Here is a 22308-nt window from a genome sequence, read left to right on the forward strand (position 1 = left end):
TGGGGACTTTCTTGGTCATTATGGATATGCAACACTATTAATTTTTTTGTATGACTTTATATGGTTAAAAAGCAATAATAAAATCTTTAATAAATTACAATTTTAAAATAAATGTGCCATGCTATCAGCCTGTGTTTCCTTTCACAGCAGTGCTAAAATAAAAAATATCAATGGGGTAGATTCAGGTAGATTTGCGCATTTTTATGCATGCGCAGCGCATCTCAATTGCCCTACGCCGGCGCAATCATGTGAGGTTGCCACCTGATTCAGGATGCCTTTTCGCATTAATTTGCGCCGGTGTAAGGTAAATTTGAGGGCGCAAGCCGGTGCAAGTGAAAGTGGGTGTGTCCCTATGCAAATGATGGGCTAACCGTTCAGCAGTGGCTTACACCCGGCGTTTCCTCGACGGAGCATGCGCAGATCGAACGCTTCCATGTGTGCATGCGTGCAACTACGCCTGTACTACTTCCAGGGCTACGCCGGCCCACCTGCTTACGCAGAGCAAATAAATAGGGGCAGACATGCGCACGTCCTGGGCAAAATTACATCCTGCTTTTTTCACTCCCCCCTGAGCAAGGTAATTTTGCCCCAAATTTGCTATGGCACCTCCTCAGAGGGTAAAAAAGAGGAAGAATAATTTTAATTCCACGGAGATGGAGGTCATGCTGGCGGCACTGACCAAGCATGATGCTGCCCTGTATGGTGCCCAGCGTAAAAATACCAGCACAGCCCAAAGGAGGGCAATATATGAATCCATCACCCTGGACATAAATGCCATTGGGAATGAGGAGAGGACATGGGAGGAGATTCAGAAGAAACTCAATGACATGCGGCGTCGGGTCCATGACAAACTTGTCCTAATCCGCAAACATTCCAGGGGCACGGGAGGAGGACCAGCCTGCCCATTGCGTTAAACTGCGGAGGAGGAGGTTATAGCGCAAAGTTTGGCGAAGGAGCAGGTGGAGGGAGTCCCAGGATATGACTCCACTGTTGGGGACTTGGGGACAGGTAAGTGTGTTTTATCTCCTATTTGGTGTGTATCATGGGAGGGGGTAGAAGGGAACATGTGACAAGTGTGTGGCTCCACCAACATGTTTTTTTTGTGTCATCCACAGATGTTGAGGATGAAGCTGGGCCGTCGTCGGCTGCAGGGCGACCCACGCCATCCCCACATCATCATGGGGTCCAGTCAGCCCCCATGCAAATACTGGGCATGTTGGTGGAGGAGGAGAGCGCCCATAGGCCATCTATGGAGGAGGTAGTGGTGGAGGAGTTTATTGACCTCCACCAGGAGGACTCCATCTACCTCGAGGAGGATCCCACCATCCCTGACCTCCCAACTACCTCCCCGACCATCACGTCAACCCCCTCCAGTGTCCCTCCCACCAGTGTCGCCCCCTCCAGTGTCCCTCCCACCAGTGTCGCCCCCTCCAGTGTCCCTCCCACCAGTGTCTCCCACTCCAGTGTCCCTCCCACCAGTGTTGCCCCCTCCAGTGTCCCTCCCACCAGTGTCGCCCCCTCCAGTGTCCCTCCCACCAGTGTCGCCCCCTCCAGTGTCCCTCCCACCAGTGTCGCCCCCTCCAGGGCAGCCCCCTCCCCGTCTTCTCCCTCAGTACGGGCCCATGCCTCTCCTCCCAGGAAGGCTCTATATAAAACGAGGGGTGTACCCTCAGGCCTACAAGAAGGGCTGCAGGAGGAACAGGGCCGGCAGACACGCCATATAGGGGCCATGGTGGGAGACTTGAGGCGGGTGGCGGACACCCTGGCCTCCTCCTCCTCAGTACAGCAGGCCCTCACCCTGCATGCGGAGCTGGGCAAAAAAGATAGAGAGAGCTTGCAGGAAGTGAGTTGAAACAGTGTGGCGATGGTCACCTGCATGGTGGAGCAGCAGGCCGCCACAGCATTGCTGACAGCGGAGGTGAGCAGGTTGGCAGGGGCGGTAGAGGCCAACACTGCCGCTGTGCGGGAGGAGGGGAGACTAACCCGGCGGCACCAGCAGCATAATACCACCCGGCAGCTTCGGATGCTGGCACAGACTAACTCTGTCCTCACCCGCCTGGCCAACGCCATGGAGGGCAGGCAGGCACCACCTGCCAGGAGTGAGCAAGTAGGGGATGATGCTCCTCTCCCCCCTCCATCCCCACCCCATGCTCCATCCCCACCCCAGGCTCCATGCTCAGCCCAGGCTCCACCACGCCAACTGAGGAGCCAGAGCCGGGGCACCCTTGGCACCAGGATGTCCAAAAGGAAAAGAAGATGATTTTCCTGCGGCTCATTTTTTTTTTTGGAATCTAGATTTCTGCTCAGATTATGAGCTTATTTATTTTATTTTTATTATGCTCAGATTATGAGCTTTTTTATTTTATTTTTATTATGCTCAGATTATGAGCTTTTTTTTTTCATTTTTATGCTCAAAGTTTGAGTTTTCTTGTTTATTTTGTAGTCCCTACACACGGTGAGGAGTGTATACTACAGTGTGGCTGGTGTGTGAATGGGGGGGTGTCACTCCTACTGGCAAAGGGGTGTCACCCTCTGCCGTGTGAAAGGTGTATGAATATACAGCAACCTAATTGGAGCCTTTGCGCGGCGTTGCTGCTCCCTAGTACCGTGCGGTATCCTTGGGTCTAATCCAATTTTTGGTGGATGTTGGGTGTGTGTGCTAGGGACCACAGTGGTGTGCACGCGTGCATTCTACTTGTGACATGATTAATGTGTGTGTTTAACGTGCAAAGAGACGTTCCACGAGACAACTCCTGACTGCTCTTCCCTCAGTAGACCGGTAGAGTTGCTTAGGGGGGGATTGTGTGGTTGGGGGGTCAGGTCATCACGTATGTCAATCTGCAGGCCCTTTCTCATGGCAAAGTTGTGCAGAATGCAACATGCACCGATGATCTGGCACACGAAGTTTGGGGAATACAACAGGGTACCCCCAGACTTATCCATGCATCGGAAACAGGACTTCAGGAGGCCATAGGTGCGTTCCACCACTGCACGGGTACGTGCGTGTGCTTCATTGTATCTTTCCTCTCCTGGGGTTTGGGGGTTCCGGAATGGAGTCATGAGATGGGGTCCCAGTGCATATGCCGCGTCACCTGGAAGGGAAAAGACAGGAGGATGTTAGTCATGCATGTGCCCCTCGTGATGTCTGCATCATGGGGGCGGACAGTCATACCTGACACCCATGTCACTCAATCAGCCAGTTGTCCCCGTACACGTTCTGTTCAAATTCTGTTGGGATGGTGCTTTGACGGTATATGAAGCTGTCATGGCAGGACCCTGGGTGTTTGGCACGGACGTGCCATATGAGGCATTGGGCATCGGCTATCACCTGGACATTGATTGAATGCCAATGCTTCCGATTGCAGTATATGTGCTCTATGTCACGGGGGGCCGTAGTGCCACATGTGTGAAATCAATGGCCCCCACGGTGCGTGGGAATCTGGCAATTTGATAGAAATCTGTCACTGCCTTCTGCCGCAGGTCCTCCTGGGTGGGTTTGATGAAGTGGTGGGACATGCGTCTGAGGATTGCGGGGACTACCTGGTGCACACATCTGCTCATGGAGGATTGTGACATCCCAGCCACAATTCCACTTGTATGCTGAAAAGATCCACTTGCCAGGAAATGCAGTGTTGCCACTACCTTGACCAGTGGCTCCACTGCATGTCCACGATGTGTCTTGCGGGTGATGTCATCCTGCAGGATTGTGGCTAATTCCAGGATGACTTCAGGGCTGAATCTAAACATGCGAAAAAACCTCCGGATCCCCCATGGCAAAGACGTTCCTGCGCTCTCGGTATATCCTCCCCCGTGCCCTCCTACGAGTCGGTTCACTCAGTAGTATTGCTAGAACCATAGCTGCGCCAGGCATGTTGGCACACAGATGTGATGTCCTGCAAGTGTGGGTGCTCTGCTTGCTCAGCTCGTCCGTATTGGTGCTGCTGTAGTTGCTCTCCAGCTGACCTGTGGACGTCTGTTGCTAAGTTGCCCCTGCTTTTATGATGAGCAAGTTTGCCCTGGCCGAACAGCTTGCGCGCTTTGTGCGCAAACTGCGGCTGACACGCGCAGGTTTGTGAATCAGCGTTTGTTCCTCATTTGCATATTTGCTGAGGGAAAACAATGAGAGCGCAAGATGCACCCAGCGTAAAAATGCACATTAAATGCGCCGGCGGAGAGAAACTACGTCCGTAGGAAGAAGCCTAATTTCAGGCGTAGCTCTTTTTCTGGGTCATCCGCATAGTTGCGTGGGCGCAAATCCGTACTTACGTGGCGCATATCGAGAATGCGTCGGAGCGAGTCGTACCTGAATCTACCCCAATAATGCTATATACTCTTCAAGTGTGCAAACTCAAATAACACTGTGAAGGGATTCTATAATGATATGATCATTTCATCTATAGAATCATTCCAATGGTCAGTTCACCACTCTATTCAAGGCATTTCAAACACTGGGGGGTTTGTTTGAGATCTTATGTTTCTCCACTGTAAGGCAGACCAGCTACCTCCTGCACCGTCCTGTCCACTCCCCAACTCAGTGTTTTAAATGCCTTGAATAGAGTGGTGCACTGACGCACCAGGTCCATGTGAGTACCCTTAAGGCCCCGTACACACGACCGAACATGTCTGCTGAAACTGGTCCGCGGACCAGTTTTAGCAGACATGTTCGGTCGTGTGTAGGCTCGAGCGGACAGGATTCCAGCGTATATTTGCCCGCCGGGCCTTTTTCCAGTGGGCAAATATTTCTGAACATGTTTTAAAACATGCCCGCTGGAATCCTGCCCGTCGGACATGTTCGGTCGTCTGTACAGACCTACCGTACATGTCCGAGCGGCCGCCATCCCTCGCATGCGTCGAATGACTTTGACGCATGCGTGGAAGCATTGAACTGGCAGGGCCGCGCACGTCGCCGCGTCATCATCGCGGCGACGGCGCGGCCTCGTCGCCGCGTATCGAGTACGCGCGGATTTCTGTATGATGGTGTGTACAGCCATCATACAGAAATCCCCGGGCAGACATGTACGCTGAAAACGGTCCGGCGAACCGTTTTCATCGTACATGTTTGCTCGTCTGTACGAGGCCTAAGTGGGGCTTCTTTGCTTAATACATTTATGTTATAAAAACAATATCACACAGCTTTTTTTCTACTGTTTGCATATGAGGAGAAAGCGCTACTGAGCGGCTTGGGATCCCGCAGTTAACTTAGAATCCAGAGGTGATTCACATGCGTGATTTGACCAAGCTTAAATGTGAGGTCACATGCTCAGAGGTGAGCAGCTATTACCTAAGGGTGGGGAGCACCAGAGTGTCAACACCACAGCACGATTCCAGTTAACGTCTATCAATGGACTCATAGATTTAAGTTTGATAAGTACTTTTTATGCGATTTGTGCTACACAGATCCATGTGATCAGGGATTCACAATCTATATGAACTACAACACTTTATTTTGTCACTTTTATATATTCAAAATATATTGTAATGCACTTTGTTTTATGAATGTGATGCATGAGAATTGGAATGATTCTATAGATCAAATGATCATATCCTTATAGAATCCCTTCACCAAGTTATGAATTTTAGTTTTCACACTTGAAGAGTATATACTTTTATTGATATTTTTAAATTTAGCATTGCTGTGATAGGAAACACAGGCTTTTAAACTTTTTATGCTTTATGAGTACGTGATTAGTGTCAGCAGCTGTCCACAAAACCACTCAATATCAGAAGGTAGCTTGCAAGGCTTTGTACTCTCTTTAATAAACTAAGTCCATTCCAGAATGAATACACCCATGCTCAAGAGATGTAGTTTTATAAATCATAGAGCCAAGTGTTTGAGAGGGAACGAGAAAGTCCTCATTCCCACCTGATCACACTGCCTCTTACCATCAGGTATGGACCCCCACACAGGGAGGTCAAAAACGCAGTTGCAATATGCTCCTGAACAGGCATCGTGTGGGGAAGATTGACCACACTCCTCTTGCAGGCACAATCTCCCAATAGGCTCCTCTAGGACCTGTCAGCTGACACTGACTGATTTTGTGTTCGGTGATATCACTCAGTGATTCAAAATATAATTTATTACGTGAAAGTTAAATAAAACTACTCTTCTGTGTTTAGGCCTTTAGAAACCAATCAAGTGTTATCTGCCCAGCTGAAGGAGACAAGACTTTCAGTTCTGAGCATTGTTTCATTGGTAGACAAAACTGGTAAGAAAATTTGAAGCTTACACAATAATCTTTTAAGTAAACTTTCTGGAACTGTGCTACAAAGTAAGTTAACCCATAGAAGAGTCTATGGAAAGGGAATTATGCATATTTTGGTATTTTATAAGATACAATTTAACATAAACTAGGACCAGTAGACATGTAGAGAGATGCCACCACTCCAGGCGTGTGTAAGAATCCCTGGCCTCCGGAACTCGAGGGCTGACGAAAGGGAGCCAACCATGCCCCACAAACTCAGCAGGAGAGCAGAAAGTCCCAAACAAGTCATATAATATTAAAATGTATGATGTGACTACAGATCATCTTTAACTTTACCTAAGACAATTTCTTGTTTTGTGAAGTTGTCCTTTCCTGCCCCAACACCCCCAGCATAATCCACACCTTACCTTCAGCCCCACTGTGGATATTGTCACTGCGAAGCCCTGTTCAGTGATTTACAGCCCCGGAAAGTAGTTGTGTCTGGGCCCTGCACCTATTGCACACAAGTTATGCATCCCCAATTCATTCCCATGGCCTGGAAATTACTCTTGGAGAACACAGCCATAAACAAAAGTACCATCTCAGTTATAGGAATGAATAAGGGCCACAAAGCACATGCACAAAAGATACAGGGTTCAGACTATTATAATCATGACAGGGGTACTACAACTTCATTGGATATTAGCAGGGCCGCTGATAGGCCAGTACAGCTGGCCCAGCTGTACCGGGCCCGGCTGGCAGGGGGGCCCGGGCAGCCTCGACAGAACCAATTAATGTTATAAAAAAAAAAAAACTTCCACAGTCATCCGACCAGCTAATACACAAATAGGCCAAACCCCACCCCCCCCCCCCCCCCCTCCCCGCCGCTTATTACGTTTTTTTTTTTTTTTTTTGGCAAAGTACCTGCCTGCTTGATCCGTACGTAGTCGGCAGCAGGTAGGGACTATTTCCTGTATTTCGGGCGCGGAAGAGTATCACTTCTCTCTCCCGCGCCCGCTCCTCTGCTCTGCTCAGTCTGCAGAATCAAGTCCCGGCCAGCTTGTCCTTCCCTGGCGCCGCGGAGTGATTCTTCTCCCTCCGCGGCGCCAGGGAAGAGAGTGAGAGAAGGCAAAGCAGCGGCCGTTGCAGAAAGGAAAAAAACATTTTTTGTGACACTCCAGGCAGCGAATCCAGGCAGGCAGACAGCACAGTAGCCAGCACTACTACTGCAGTCAAGGAGGAATTGACTCTGTCCTGTCCAGGAATCAGGATAACAGGTATGAATGTACTTGTTTGGGGGGGGGGGGGGGGTCAAGATCTTCTGTCTGCAGGCTCACTCTAATTATTATTTCAGGCCTGGCTATCCCACTGTAGCTGAAAGTACAAGGTCACATAGCAGAAACCCTAGAGAACAAGACAGTCTGATCACTGAGTAGTGGTAGCATTTAAAGCAGAGGTTCACCCAAAAAAATTATTTTTAACATTACATTCAGCCGAGTTGTCCTAATGACAATCGCCTGTTTTTGTTTTTTTTGTACATAACGTATTTCACCGCCGCTTCCGGGTAGCTCTTCTGCGGGACTGGGCGTTCCTATCTGATTGACAGGCTTCTGACCGTCGCATACTACGCGTCACGAGTTGCCGAAAGAAGCCAAACGTCGGTGCGCAGGCGCCGTATAGAGACGCACCGACGTTCGGCTTCTTTCGGCAACTCATGATGCGCTGTATGCGACCGTCGGAAGCCTGTCAATCAGATAGGAACGCCCAGTCCCGCAGAAGACATACCCAGAAGCGGCGGTAAAATACAGTATGTACAAAAAAAAAAAAAACAGCCGATTGTCATTAGGACAATTCGGCTGAATGTAATGTTAAAATTTTATTTTTGGGTGAACCCCCACTTTAAGGAAAATGTTTCACTGCAAATACATACCTCCCAACCGTCCCGGATTCCACGGGACCCTCCCGCAATTCCAAGTGTGTCCGGGGGTCCCGCGGACTAGACTAGAGTCCCAGAAAACAGGGCCCCAGGCGCGACCTTTAGGGGGAGACATTCCGTGCCTCCTCCTAATTTTCATTTTCTGTGTCCCCGATCTCACCCGCCATGTTTGGTGCCCTGTGATTGGGCATATGGGGGTCATGTGCAGCGTGGGGCTGGCCTGTCTGGGATCGTCTAGAAGTCCCACCTCCGCACATGACCGCTATACGCCCAATCACAGTGCGACGGGAAATACGGACAATGGTGGCGGGAGACAATCACAGTGTGAGCCGCCGGAGCTGCGGTCTTCACCTCCGCCTGTCTCTCTGCTCTGTGTCCCTCGGCGGCAGTGTGTCCCTCGGCGGCAGAGGGGCAGGGCGACTCGGTTCTAAGAGATGGGAGCATGGATGATGGAGGTGCAGTCTTACACCATGGAGCGGGCTGCAGGTGGATGGCGCAGGCGGGGAGTCGGGACAGAGGTAAGGAGGACGGATTTGAACCGAGCTGTGGGGAGGGGGGTGTGTGAGTAGTGCAGGAAGTAGGACGCTTACTGTAGGAGTCAGGGGGGTCAGCGTCTGTGTCAGGTGGGGGTCAGCGTCTGTGTCAGGTGGGGGTCAGCGTCTGTGTCAGGTGGGGGTCAGCGTCTGTGTCAGGTGGGGGTCAGCGTCTGTGTCAGGTGGGACTCAGCGTCTGTGTCAGGTGGGACTCAGCGTCTGTGTCAGGTGGGGGTCTGTGTCAGGTGGGGGTCAGTGTCTGTGTCAGGTGGGGGTCAGCGTCTGTGTCAGGTGGGGGTCAGCGTCTGTGTCAGGTGGGGGTCAGCGTAATGTGAGTAGTGCAGAAAGTAGGAGTCAGGTGGATCAGTGTGTTTGTCAGGGGGTCAGATAGATCACATGTGTTCAAAACATGGAAAGAGTGCAGCGCTATGTGGTTAAAATCATGTGTGAAATAAATGTTATACCTTGAAATCCTCTGTAACTCAAAAGATGCAACCTGTAGAATTTTTTAGACCTTGCCTATGGAGATTTTAAAGGGTAAAAGTTTGTTGCCATTCCACAAGCGGGTGTAATTTTTAAGCGTGACATGTGGGGTCAAAATTTACTCGGCGTAACATTATCTTTCACAATATAAAAAAAATTGGGCTAACTTTACTGTTGTCTTGGGTCTGTTCTAATCTGAAAACAGTATTTATTTTGGATAATAAAACTTATAACTGGCTGGAGAAAAATAAATATCACTTGTAGACAAATCTGCACGTTGTTTCAAGGCGGGGTCTGGGGAGGGGCCAAGGGCGGGGCCAGGGGTGTGGCTGAAGGAGGGATCAGGGGTGGAGCTGAAGGGGGCCCTGTCAGGTATGCTGTACGGGGCCCCATGATTTCTATCAGCGGCCCTGGATATTAGGGCTAAGTGTAAGGATGAGCCAATTGTTTGACACAGGTCATAAAAAGCTTGAAAGTGTTCCTTTGTTTTTAGTGCAGAAGACCCTATACCAAGAATAATTTGCCGGACTCTGAAATTCTATGCGTATATGGTCAGCTTTAGACATCTCCAGATACAATGTATAAAATCAACTAAAAGCTTTCAATCTCTAGGGAGCTCTATTCATCCTATGTACAATAGTAATTAAGGCCCAGATTCAAAAAGGAGATACGACGGAGTATCTCAGATACTCCGTCGTATCTCTCAGAGTATCTTTGCGACTGATTCATAGAATCAGTTACGCATAGATATCCCTAAGATCCGACAGGTGTAATTGTTTTACACTGTCGGATCTTAGGATTCAGTACCGCGGCCGCCACTGGGGGGAGTTTGCGTCGTAAACCAGCGTTGGGTATGCAAATTAGGAGTTACGGCGATCCACGACGGTTTTTCGCGTTCGCTGCGTCGCCGCTAGTCTAGTTTCCCATCGCAAAGTTAGTCGTCGTTTTGGGTGCCTTAACTTTAGACAGCAAACGTATTGCTGTCTAAAGTATGGCCGTCGTTCCCGCGTCGAAATTTTAAATTTCACGTCGTTTGCTTAACACGTCCGGAAGTACGCTATGCACGTCGCCGATCGCAAAAATGACGTCAGTTCGCGCCGGACGTATTTACGATACACCGCCGCAAGTTTCCAGGTAAGTGCTTTGTGGATCGGGTACTAAAACTGCAAACTTGTGGCGCTGTAACGTAAACGGCTTACGTTACACGGGCGCAATTGTACCTGAATCTGGCTCTAAGTTACTTTCTGAGTGACTGATATTTCCTTTATTTCCTGTTTTAGATCAGTCATCTCCAAAGTGTAGCCTGGGGGCCACAGCTTCAATCCGGCCCTTGGGACAATATTTCATCCTCTGACATCAACATTGGGGCATAATTCCCCCCACTGACAACAACAAAGGAGCACAGAACCTCCCAATGACACCAACGATGGGGCACAGTTACTCCCAAAGACACCAATGATGGGGCACAGTTCCCCCCCAATGACACCAACAACAGAGCACAGTTCCTCCCAGTGACACCAAGGATGTTTCCATTAAATGACACCAACGATGGGGCACAATTCCTCTCATTGTGACACCAAAGATGGGGCATTGTTTACTCCCACTGATGCTGGGACATTTTCTACTTCCAATGGCCACAGTCCACCCCCCTAAAGTCTGAAGGACAGTAAACTGGCCTTGGTTTAGAAAGGTTCGAGAACCCCTTTTTTTAGAGGGCAAACCACATCCTCCATGTCACTTATTTTGCTTCCAAAAACAATATTCTTTACACAGTTTTTCAGTCATGCCAACATTTTAGTCCAACCCTCTGCACTGCTAGACTGGTCCCTGCTGTGTCTTCTATCCTATGCTCCAGCAGTCTAAGGTCCTGACATCATCAAGACCAATGCAGGGACTATAGCCTAGACTAAACAAACAATTAACCCTTGCAGTATGTGTGCAAAACCACTGCAAAATGATAATTTTCAAATTTTCCAAGGATAAGTTTTAAGCAATTTTGCCTATAGATACTATAGATACATTCTTGTTTAGACTGGAGTTACATACAGACATACAGCTATTATTCTAAAGCAACAAATTTAAATTAAAAATAAATCCCTCTGGATGCATTTTTACAAACTAACCAGCAGATGTCAGGATTGTACAACTTCTATTTTCCTATTTTCAGCAAACTGTGTGTTTCTGCGATAAAAGGCATAATTTATACTGCTCTGTCACCAGTAAGATAGTAGCCACCAGTTAGATATTAGTTATGTGGTCCAACTATACAAACCTACAGTAATCGGTGTCAAGTGCTTTCATCCAGATAATAAAACTGCACAATTAATATCAGTTTCAGGAATGCAGGCAATTTCATACATTAAAAATAAAAAGTAGGTTTTGTGCCAAAATCCATTATGTATATATTTAGATTTTATGTGTGTATATACTGTAAAGAAAAGTCAAGTGATTGCAGCACTTAATGATTTATGTTAAAAAAGTGATAGTGTGTTGCAGAAAGCCCAATACTTTTTTTTTTTAAGCACTTCCTTAAAGGGGTTGTAAAGGTTCGCAGATTTAAAAAAATGAAATAACAAATATGTCATACTTACCTCCACTGTGCAGTTTGTTTTGCACAGAGTGACCCCGATTGTCCTCTTCTGGGGTCCCACGGCGGCTCTCGCGGCTCCTCCCCGCAAGAGCCAACCCCCTCTGGGAAGCGCTCTCCCAAGGGGGTTAGCTTGCGGGCGCGCTCCCGTGCCATACAATCGCCCCCCTCGGCGGCCGCTTCATTGGATGTTATTGACAGCAGTTGGAGCCAACGGCTACGCTGCTATCGATCATCCAATGAAGAGCTGACAAGACCAGGGGGAAAGCAATGCGGGATTGCGCCCACAGAGATTCGGAGCTCAGGTAAGTAAAACAGGGGCTCGGGGGGGGGGGGGGGATCGGTGACTGCAAGGTGTTTTTCACCTTAATGCATAGAATGCATTTACAACCACTTTAAGCAAAGAAACACATTTAGGCAACTCAGATGTCAAAATATGGGACCAGCATTGGGGCCTGATAGCTATAGTAATGACCAGTCTTTAATTCCATTTTGTTTTTAGTGTAAGACTAGTGATCACCTACAGCTGCTGTCCAACTCATAACAACATTTTGTTTTTGCTGCACAGCATATATTTCAGGGGGAATGTTGGAGCTTTTTTCAGGTTGAACTGATTTTTAACTTAGGTTAGTTTTAGGTTACATTGATTTTATTTTTGTTGATAAGGCCTTTTTTTTTAAGTTTGTAGTGCTTAATGTGCACATTTACTCGTTGTGAACCATTTGTTCACAGCATGCTATTGCATCAGGAAAAATAAAACAAAGTGGAAAAACAGTGTGCACCTAAACCCCCTCACATTCCACATTCCAGTAAAAATATTAGTAGATTGGCTATTATCAGTGTTTAAACTGTCCTGCAACTGGCCAATTTTACACTGCTGTGTCCTTTGCATTATCTTAATTCTTGCAATAATATCCTAGCCCGTGGTCAGTCTCTTCAGTAAATCTGGGCCTAGCCCAACTCATAATTGTTCTTCTGCCCAATTTTATACTACTGTATCATCTGCAGTCTCCGGACTTTTTGGGCTGAAAAAAAATTATACATGGCATCAGTGGTGGTCTGCACTGCAGGGCGCATGGACGCTGCCCCCCATCCATGTGTCTGGCCCCCTAATCTACATGCAGGGTGCCGGACGCATGGATTCCAATCAGGTTTTTTTTTAAGCACATGTTTAGAGCCAGAGGCTCTAATAGGCTTCAAAAAAGGGTGGGCTTCGGGGTGCGGAGCACTGCACCGCACCCAGAGCCCATCCAGTTGTGTGACAGTATCGTATGAATATTTGCTATTGTCTTCCTGATTCTCCTCCCTGCCAGTCAGGAAGCCGGTCCTTAGACCCATTTCTCGATTGACCAAAAAGAGAAGCAATCATATTGGCCTAGGACAGGGGTCTTCAAACTTTTTACCGAAAAAAAAAAAACAGTTATTTATAAATGAATCTGCAGCAGCAGAATAGAATAGAATTTGACAGGCTGCCGTCAGGAGAGCTGGATGGCGCACCTGTATCCTCAGATCAAATCTAAATGCCGTAACCTCATGCACAGGGATAAACTTGCAGTGTGCACAAGGCCTTACAACTGTGTTACCATGACACACACTGCCCATATATTTGGTCCCCATCAGAATCTCCCAACACATTTGTGTCCCCTTTAGAGTCTCCCAACACATTTATTTTCCCATCAGCCTCTCTGCTGCACGTGTCCTCCTTAGATCCCCCTTCTATTTTTGTGTTCCCATCAGAGCCCCCTTCCATATTTGTGTCCCGATCACAGACCCCTGCACATTAATGTCCCCATCAGAGACCGCCCACACACATTAATGTCCCCATCAGAGACCCCCCACACACATTAATGTCCCCATCAGAGACCCCTGCACAATAATGTCCCCATCAGAGACCCCTGCACAATAATGTCCCTATCAGAGACCCCTGCACAATAATGTCCCTATCAGAGACCCCTGCACAAAAATGTCCTCATCAAAGACCCCTGCACATTAATGTTCCCATCAGAGGCCCCCACAAACATTAATCTCCCCATTAGAGACCCCTGCACATTAATGTCCCCCATCAGAGACCCCTGCACATTAATCTCCCCATCAGAGGCCTCCACAAACTTCAATGTCTCCATCAGAGACCCCTGCACAATAATGACCCCATCAGAGACCCCACACACATTAATGTCCCCATCAGAGACCCCTGCACAAAAATGTCCCCATCAGAGGCCCCTGCACATTAATGTCCCCATCAGAGGCCCCCACAAACATTAATGTCCCCATCAGAGGCCCCTGCACAAAAATGACCCCATCAGAGACCCAACACACATTAATGGCACCATCAGAGACCCCTGCACAATAATGACCCCACCCACATTAATGTCCCCATCAGAGACCCCTGCACAATAATGTTCCCATCAGAGACCCCTGCACAATAATGTCCCCATCAGAGACCCCTGCACAATAATGTCCCTATCAGAGACCCCTGCACAAAAATGTCCTCATCAAAGACCCCTGCACATTAATGTTCCCATCAGAGGCCCCCACAAACATTAATGTCCCCATCAGAGACCCCCACACACATTAATGTTCCCATCAGAGGCCCCCACAAACATTAATGTCCCCATCAGAGACCCCTGCACATGAATGTTCCCATGAAAGGCCCCCACAAACATTAATCTCCCCATTAGAGACCCCTGCACATTAATGTCCCCCATCAGAGACCCCTGCACATTAATCTCCCCATCAGAGGCCTCCACAAACTTTAATGTCTCCATCAGAGACCCCTGCACAATAATGACCCCATCAGAGACCCCACACACATTAATGTCCCCATCAGAGACCCCTGCACAAAAATGTCCCCATCAGAGGCCCCTGCACATTAATGTCCCCATCAGAGGCCCCCACAAACATTAATGTCCCCATCAGAGGCCCCTGCACAAAAATGACCCCATCAGAGACCCAACACACATTAATGGCACCATCAGAGACCCCTGCACAATAATGACCCCACCCACATTAATGTCCCCATCAGAGACCCCTGCACAATAATGTCCCCATCAGAGACCCCTGCACAATAATGTCCCCATCAGAGACCCCTGCACAATAATGTCCCTATCAGAGACCCCTGCACAAAAATGTCCTCATCAAAGACCCCTGCACATTAATGTTCCCATCAGAGGCCCCCACAAACATTAATGTCCCCATCAGAGACCCCCACACACATGAATGTTCCCATCAGAGGCCCCCACAAACATTAATGTCCCCATCAGAGACCCCTGCACATGAATGTTCCCATCAAAGGCCCCCACAAACATTAATCTCCCCATTAGAGACCCCTGCACATTAATGTCCCCCATCAGAGACCCCTGCACATTAATCTCCCCATCAGAGGCCTCCACAAACTTTAATGTCTCCATCAGAGACCCCTGCACAATAATGACCCCATCAGAGACCCCTGCACAATAGTGACCCCATTAGAGACCCCACACACATTAATGTCCCCATTAGAGACCCCCCATGCACATTAATGTCCCTATCAGAGACCCCCACACACATTAATGTCCCCATCAGAGACCCCCCCACACACATTAATGTCCCCGTCAGAGACCCCCCCACACACATTAATGTCCCCATCAGAGACCCCCCCACACACATTAATGTCCCCATCAGAGACCCCCCCACACATTAATGTCCCTATCAGAGACCCCCCCACACACATTAATGTCCCCATCAGAGACCCCCCACACACATTAATTTCCCCATCAGAGACCCCCCCACACATTAATGTCCACATCAGAGACCCCCACACACACATTAATGTCCCCATCAGAGACCCCTGCACAATTGTGTCCCCCTTATAGCGCCCTCTTCCACATTTGCGTCCTTCATCAGAGCCACCTCTCCGCATTTAGGTTCCCATCAGAGAGCCCCACCACAGCACTCACATTTCAGTCCCAGTAATAACGATGCCCGGCTTCAGCGCAGTTCTGCTGTATCTCCCGGCTCCCTCCCGACTGTTACACAGTCACGTGATATGCAGACTGACAGCGGCGAGGGAGCTAGGAGGTGCAGCAGGTCCAAGCAAACAGCTGCCTAGTGAGGCGCCGGGTTAGCTGGCTTAGTCACGTTGCAGGAGTATGCAGCGCACGTCCTGCTCCCCAACATAGCTTGAGAAGAAGCCGACCCTGCAGTGAGGACTCAAGCTGCGGGCCGGAAAAACGTCCCAGCGGGCCGGATGTGGCCCGCGGGCCGTAGTTTGGAGACCCCTGGCCTAGGACGAGGAGGGAGGAGTCGCACAGCAGAAGCCGCCGTGATGCCGAGGAGGAGATGCAGGGGAAGCCGCCACCCATCGCGTGAAACGCAGCACAAACCATGCCATTGATGGGGCTAGTAAACAACCAAAATATACCACTGCATGACACACTCCCTCAAATAAACAGAGGTTACACAAGGACCTTGTAAGGTGCACTATAAATGTGCAGGGAGATCATTGTATTGCTTCTTTTCTTTTCTCCCTCATGATCAGGAAGTGATCTTTTGGGATGAGAAAAGTGCAAGCAGCAAGTGCAAAGTAGCTGCTTGCTTCCTCTGAGGAGTGTCTGTCTGGGCACTCATTAGACTCATTAGAGGGAACCTGCTGGAGCATCCTACCCTCCCCTCAGCTAGAAATAAGGAGTAGGGAGTAAGAAGGCTACTTCTCATGATTCAGTTTCCCTCTGGAAAGCATCTTACTTATCAAATTAAGTCAGCATATCTGCACCTGGTCAGACCAGAAAGAAATATGTAGCTAATATTTGCACTACATTGTAACACATATATTAGTTAAAAAGGTGCAATTTTGTGATTTCAGGTTTCTGTCGCAAATTTTCTTCAAATTCTCATCAGTAGTTGCACTGTGTGGTTTATTTGGCACATATCAAGTATGTATCATGTGTGTAAAAAAACTGCATGATAAACAATAGTTTATCTGACTGTTTGCATCTAGTACATTTTGGCAAATCCTTTATTTAAAATTGCCCACTGCTGGCCAATTTTTCACTTCTATATCAGGTCACTTTACTTAAAAAATGTAAACCGAAAAGGAGAGCAAGCCCTTAAAGCTTTAAGGGCTTGCTCTCCTTTTCTCCATAGTCATTCTTGTTATTCTGATCAAAATGGTAATGCTTTTTTTTATATATCTGAAAAAGGAATTGTTGTTCTACATAAAGATGGCCTAGACTATAAGAAGATTGCCAAGACCCTGAAACTGAGCTGCAGCACGGTGGCTAAGACCATACGGCAGTTTAACAGGACTCACCATGGTCAACCAAAGAAGTTGAGTGCACGTGCTCAGCGTCATATCCATAGGTTGTCTTTTAGGAAGTATGAGCACTGCCAGCATTGTTGCAGAGGTTGAAGGGGTGGGGGGTCCGCATGTCAGTGCTCGGACCATACGCCACACACTGTATCAAATTGGTCTGCATTGCTGTCATCACAGAAGGAAGCCTCTTCTTATGATAATGCACAAGAAAGCTCTCAAACTGTTTTCTGAAGATACGTGGAACCATGTCCTGGGGTCTTATGAGAATATTTGTTTCAGATGGTATCAAGCATCTGTGGTGGTAACCAGGTGAGGAGTACAAAGACAAGCGTGTCTTGCCTACAGTCAAGCATGGTGGTGGGAGTGTCATGGTCTGGGGCTGCATGAGTGCTGCTGGCACTGGGGAGCTACAGTTCATTGAGGGAACCATGAATGCCAACATGTACTGTGACATAGCGAAGCAGAACATGATCCCCTCCCTTTGGAGACTGGGCCGCAGGGCAGTATTCCAACATGATAACAACCCCAAACACAACTTCAAGAGGACAACTGACTTTCTAAAGAAGCTGAGGGTAAAGCTAATGGACTAGCCAAGCATGTCTCCAAACCTAAACCCTATTGAGCATCTGTGAGGCATCCTCAAATGGAAGGCGGAGGAGCGCAAGGTCTCTAACATCCACCAGATCAGTGATGTCATCATGGTGGAGTGGAAGAGGATTCCAGTGGCAACCTGTAAAGCTCTGGTTAACTTCATGCCCAAGAGGGTTAAGGCAGTGCTGAAAAATAATGGTGGACACACAAAATATTGACACTTTGGGCCCAATTTGGACATTTTCACTTAGGGGTGTACTCACTTTTGTTGCCAGTGGTTTAGAAAATAATGGCTAAAATTATTCTGAGGGGACAGCAAATTTACACTGTTATATAAGCTGTGCACTCCCTACTTTGCATTGTAGCAAAGTGTCATTTCTTCAGTGTTGTCACATGAAAATAAATAAAATATTTACAAAAATGTGAGGTGTACTCACTTTTGTGAATGAATGAATACTGAGATACTGTACACTGTGTTGTTTATTTGGCAGTTAAGTCAAGTATGTATCATATGTGTGAAACAAACGTGTGGAAAAACAATAGTTTATCTGGCTCTTTGCATCTGGTAGAATATAATTACAATCGTACCTTATAAAATAAAGCATTGATAACTATGAGTAAATATAGAGAAAAAAAGGGGTGGGGACAACTTGTTCAATACTGTATATTAAAAAATAGGTGTTTTAGCAGTGGCAGAAGTATAGGGGTTGCTGAGGTCACCATGGCAACCAGGCCCCTTGCTGCAGGGGGCCATAAAGGGCCCCTGTATACTTCGATAGGAGGAGCAACAAGGCTGGCTGAGACGAGCTCCCCAATCCCAAGCTGAGTGCATATGTATGTATCTATGCATGTGTGTGTGTGCATGTGCATATGTATGTATATGTATCTTCATCATATATAATGTGAGATATTCAGCGCTGGAATAAATAAATCAAAAGAAAATAAAACTAACATATGCAAGCCAGCACTGAGGATAAATGCATAAAAATTTCCCAAAATACATAAATCAAGTGAAGAAGTGCAGCGCAAATTATAACTAATAAATATATAAATAGAGAGTTACACAGTGAAAAAATATATACAGTGAATAAATATAAATAAAAACCAGTGATATTAAATGTCCATGTGTCCAAATAGTCCTTATGTAAGTGTATCAACAAAGGAAGGAATCCAGCAGAAGTGTAGGTGAAAAGAAACACCGATAGGGAATCCACCACCGCATGCAAGATGGACTCTCACCTTAATGCTTCGACCCGTGAAGGTCACAAAGCATATCAGCAGTAATCTCAATTGCATCAGATCTCCAAAGGAAACATCATACCATGGATGGTACCAGCAGACAACCATACATAGGAAAAAACACAGAGGAATCTAGTGCTCTCCATATAAACCAGGTTTTAATGCTGCATAGAACAATACAAACATGGGCACTCACATTTAAAAACACTCATGAGCCGAGTGTATGCTGTGACAGCGTGTCAAAGACCACAACGGCGACGATCGGGGTGACGTCCTGCGTAGCTCCTCCCCTTACATACGCGTTACGTCCCGTGGGCGGGACTTCTTCAGCGTCAAGTGGAGGTACTCTCCCTCCACTTGACGCTGAAGAAGTCCTGCCCACGGGACGTAACGCGTATGTAAGGGGAGGAGCTACGCAGGACGTCACCCCGATCGTCGCCGTTGTGGTCTTTGACACGCTGTCACAGCATACACTCGGCTCATGAGTGTTTTTAAATGTGAGTGCCCATTTATTTACAATTTTCCGCTGCCAGTTTTTCACTTCTATATCAGTTTACTTTACTTTAAAACTGTAAACTGATAAGGGTATGCTAAGCTTTAAATTCTTGCTCTCCTTTTCTCCATAATGCCCTGTACACACGATCGGTCCATCCGATAAAAACGGACTGATGGATTTTTTTTATCAGTTATCCGATGAAGCTGACTGATGGTCATCGGTTAAAAAAACGATCGTGTCAGAACGCGGTCACGTAAACCACGTACGACGGCACTATAAAGGGGAAGTTCAAATCCAATTGCGCCACCCTTGGGGCTGCTTTAGCTTATTTTGTGTTAGTAAAAGACAATTCGCGCTTTTCTGTCTGTTACAGCGTGATGAATGTGCTATCTCCATAACGAACGCTACTTTTACCAGAACGAGCGCTCCCGTCCCCTAATTTCGTCTGAGCATGCATGGATTTTTAACCGATGGATGTGCCTACAGACGATCGTTTTTTTCCTATCGGTTAGTTAACCAATAGGAATATCAGAAAATTTTAAGACAAGTTCCTAGTTTTTTAAACGATGGATAAAAAAACGATGGGGCCCACACACGATCGGTTAGTCTGATGAAAACGATCCATCAGACCGTTTTCATCAGACAAACCGATCGTGTGTACGCGCCATAACTATCACCTACACGGAAATATCCTTTTCAACCTAACTGTGAATTAAAACAACTTTATGTATCACATTCAGTCTTATTTTTATTTATTAATAAAAGGCGCTATTTTATGCTAATGGGTGATTCAACAGCACAGAGCATACCAAAAATCAAATCTGGATAAAATGACATTTCTACAACAATATGAACTGTTAATCAGACATAAACAAGCAGAAATAATAATTATGTATACTGTGATATTTTGAAGGTAAAAGTCAAATATCACAGTTCATTCAAAACATTTTTTAATGCTTTATCCAGTGACTACAGATAGAGAAAATATGCTGAAAGAAAATAACTTTGCACAGTGTGGTCAATAATACAAGCTTTTTTATTAACATTTTCAAAGTGCAAACCTTACATTTTATTTGAAGCTAAGCCCTGCTTTAATAACATTGTAATTGCAGAAATAGCAATGTTGAGAAGTTCAAGAAGAACAAAAATTTTCATTTAAAAGTTGGCTGTTTGCAATCTAATAACAATCAAATCTTGTAAAGAAAATAAAAAGCACTAAGCTTTTGAGGGGGGAGGGGGCGAGCAGGAGTGTCAGGACGCCCACTAACACACAGCTCCTTTCTCTATCTGCAAAGTAGAGAGTGTCCTGACACTCCTGCTCGCCCCCTCAAGAGGCTTTCTCCACACCAGGGAGAAAGCCTTGCATTACGGGAAGTGAGGTTTTCTCAGAAGAAATAAGGACATTTAAAGCAAGATCGAAGGATGAGGTAAGTGAAGGAGGACTGCACTAAGGTAAAGGAAGCTATTTACGGAAAACATGTTTTACCTTTACAACCCCTTTAATAATCAGGGACCTTCAGTACCCATTGTAAGTGTAGCATTTAACCACTTAAGGACCGCCTCCTGCACATTTACGTTGGCAGAATGGCACGGCTGGGCACATGCACGTACAGGTACGTCCTGTGCTAGTACCCAGCCGTGGGTCGCGGGCGCGCACCCGCCCCTCGCGCCCGCGACCTGGTCCAAAGCTCCGTGACCGGGACCCACGGACCCGATCGCCGCTGGAGTCCTGCAATCAGTCCCTGGAACTGAAGAACGGGGAGAGCTGTGTGTAAACACAGCTTCCTCGTTCTTCACTGTGGCGGCGTCATCGATCGTGTGATCCCTTTTATAGGGATACACAATCGATGACATCACACCTACAGCCACACCCCCTACAGTTAGAAACACATATTAGGTCATACATAACCCCTTTAGCGCCCCCTTGTGGTTAACTCCCAAACTGCAATTGTCATTTTCACAGTAAACAATGCATTTTAAATGCATTTTTTGCTGTGAAAATGACAATGGTCCCAAAAATGTGTCAAAATTGTCCGAAGTGTCCGCCATAATGTCGCATTTACAAAAAAAATCGCTGATCGCCGCCATTAGTAGTAAAAATTTTTTTTTTTATAGAAATGCAATAAAACTATCCCCTATTTTGTAAACGCTATAAATTTTGCGCAAACCAACCGATAAGCGATTATTGCATTTTTTTTTACCAAAAATAGATAGAAGAATACGTATCGGCCTAAACTGAGGAAAAAAAAATATTTTTTATATATTTTCGGGGGATATTTATTATAGCAAAAAGTTAAAAATATTGCATTTTTTTCAAAATTGTCGCTCTATTTTTGTTTATAACGCAAAAAATAAAAACCGCAGAGGTGATCGAATACCACCAAAAGAAAGCTCTATTTGTGGCATCTGACATTCGGCTCATGTGTACTAGGCTTAACACTAGTGACACTAAAGCCTAGTACACACTATCAGGTTTTTTTCATTCAACCCAGTGGTTTAATCTAAACAAAACTGACAGGTCAGGTGGGAGCTGCTGTACTAACAATTCAAAGTTAGTACAGTGATCTCCCATACTTAACCATTGTGCTCTGACAGGGGGACACCCCCGCCAGAACTCTCCCATCAGTGCTCTCAGCCATTGGCAGCTGCTGGTTTTCCAGCCTACTTACCAGACAGAAGCCAGCCAAACGACCAGCTTCTGTTGGACCGGCTTCCATACACACTTGCCAAATGTCAGACGGTTTTTGTTGAAACGCCCAAAGTCGCCTGACATTCTGCCTGTGTGTACTAGGCTTTATGTGGATCAATTACTGCATACCTCTCCTCAGAGATATTGTTTTTATTGCATCCAAAAATAAAATCATAATATATACATTAGGAGTAGTGGCATAAAACACCCTGTTTTATAATAGTTAAAGTACAAAAAAGTGGCTGCAGGTCCTTACTAAAACTAATATTTATTGTGCAGTTT

The sequence above is a fragment of the Rana temporaria genome, chromosome 2 (genome assembly GCF_905171775.1).
Source record: "Rana temporaria chromosome 2, aRanTem1.1, whole genome shotgun sequence".
Lineage (NCBI taxonomy): Eukaryota > Metazoa > Chordata > Amphibia > Anura > Ranidae > Rana > Rana temporaria.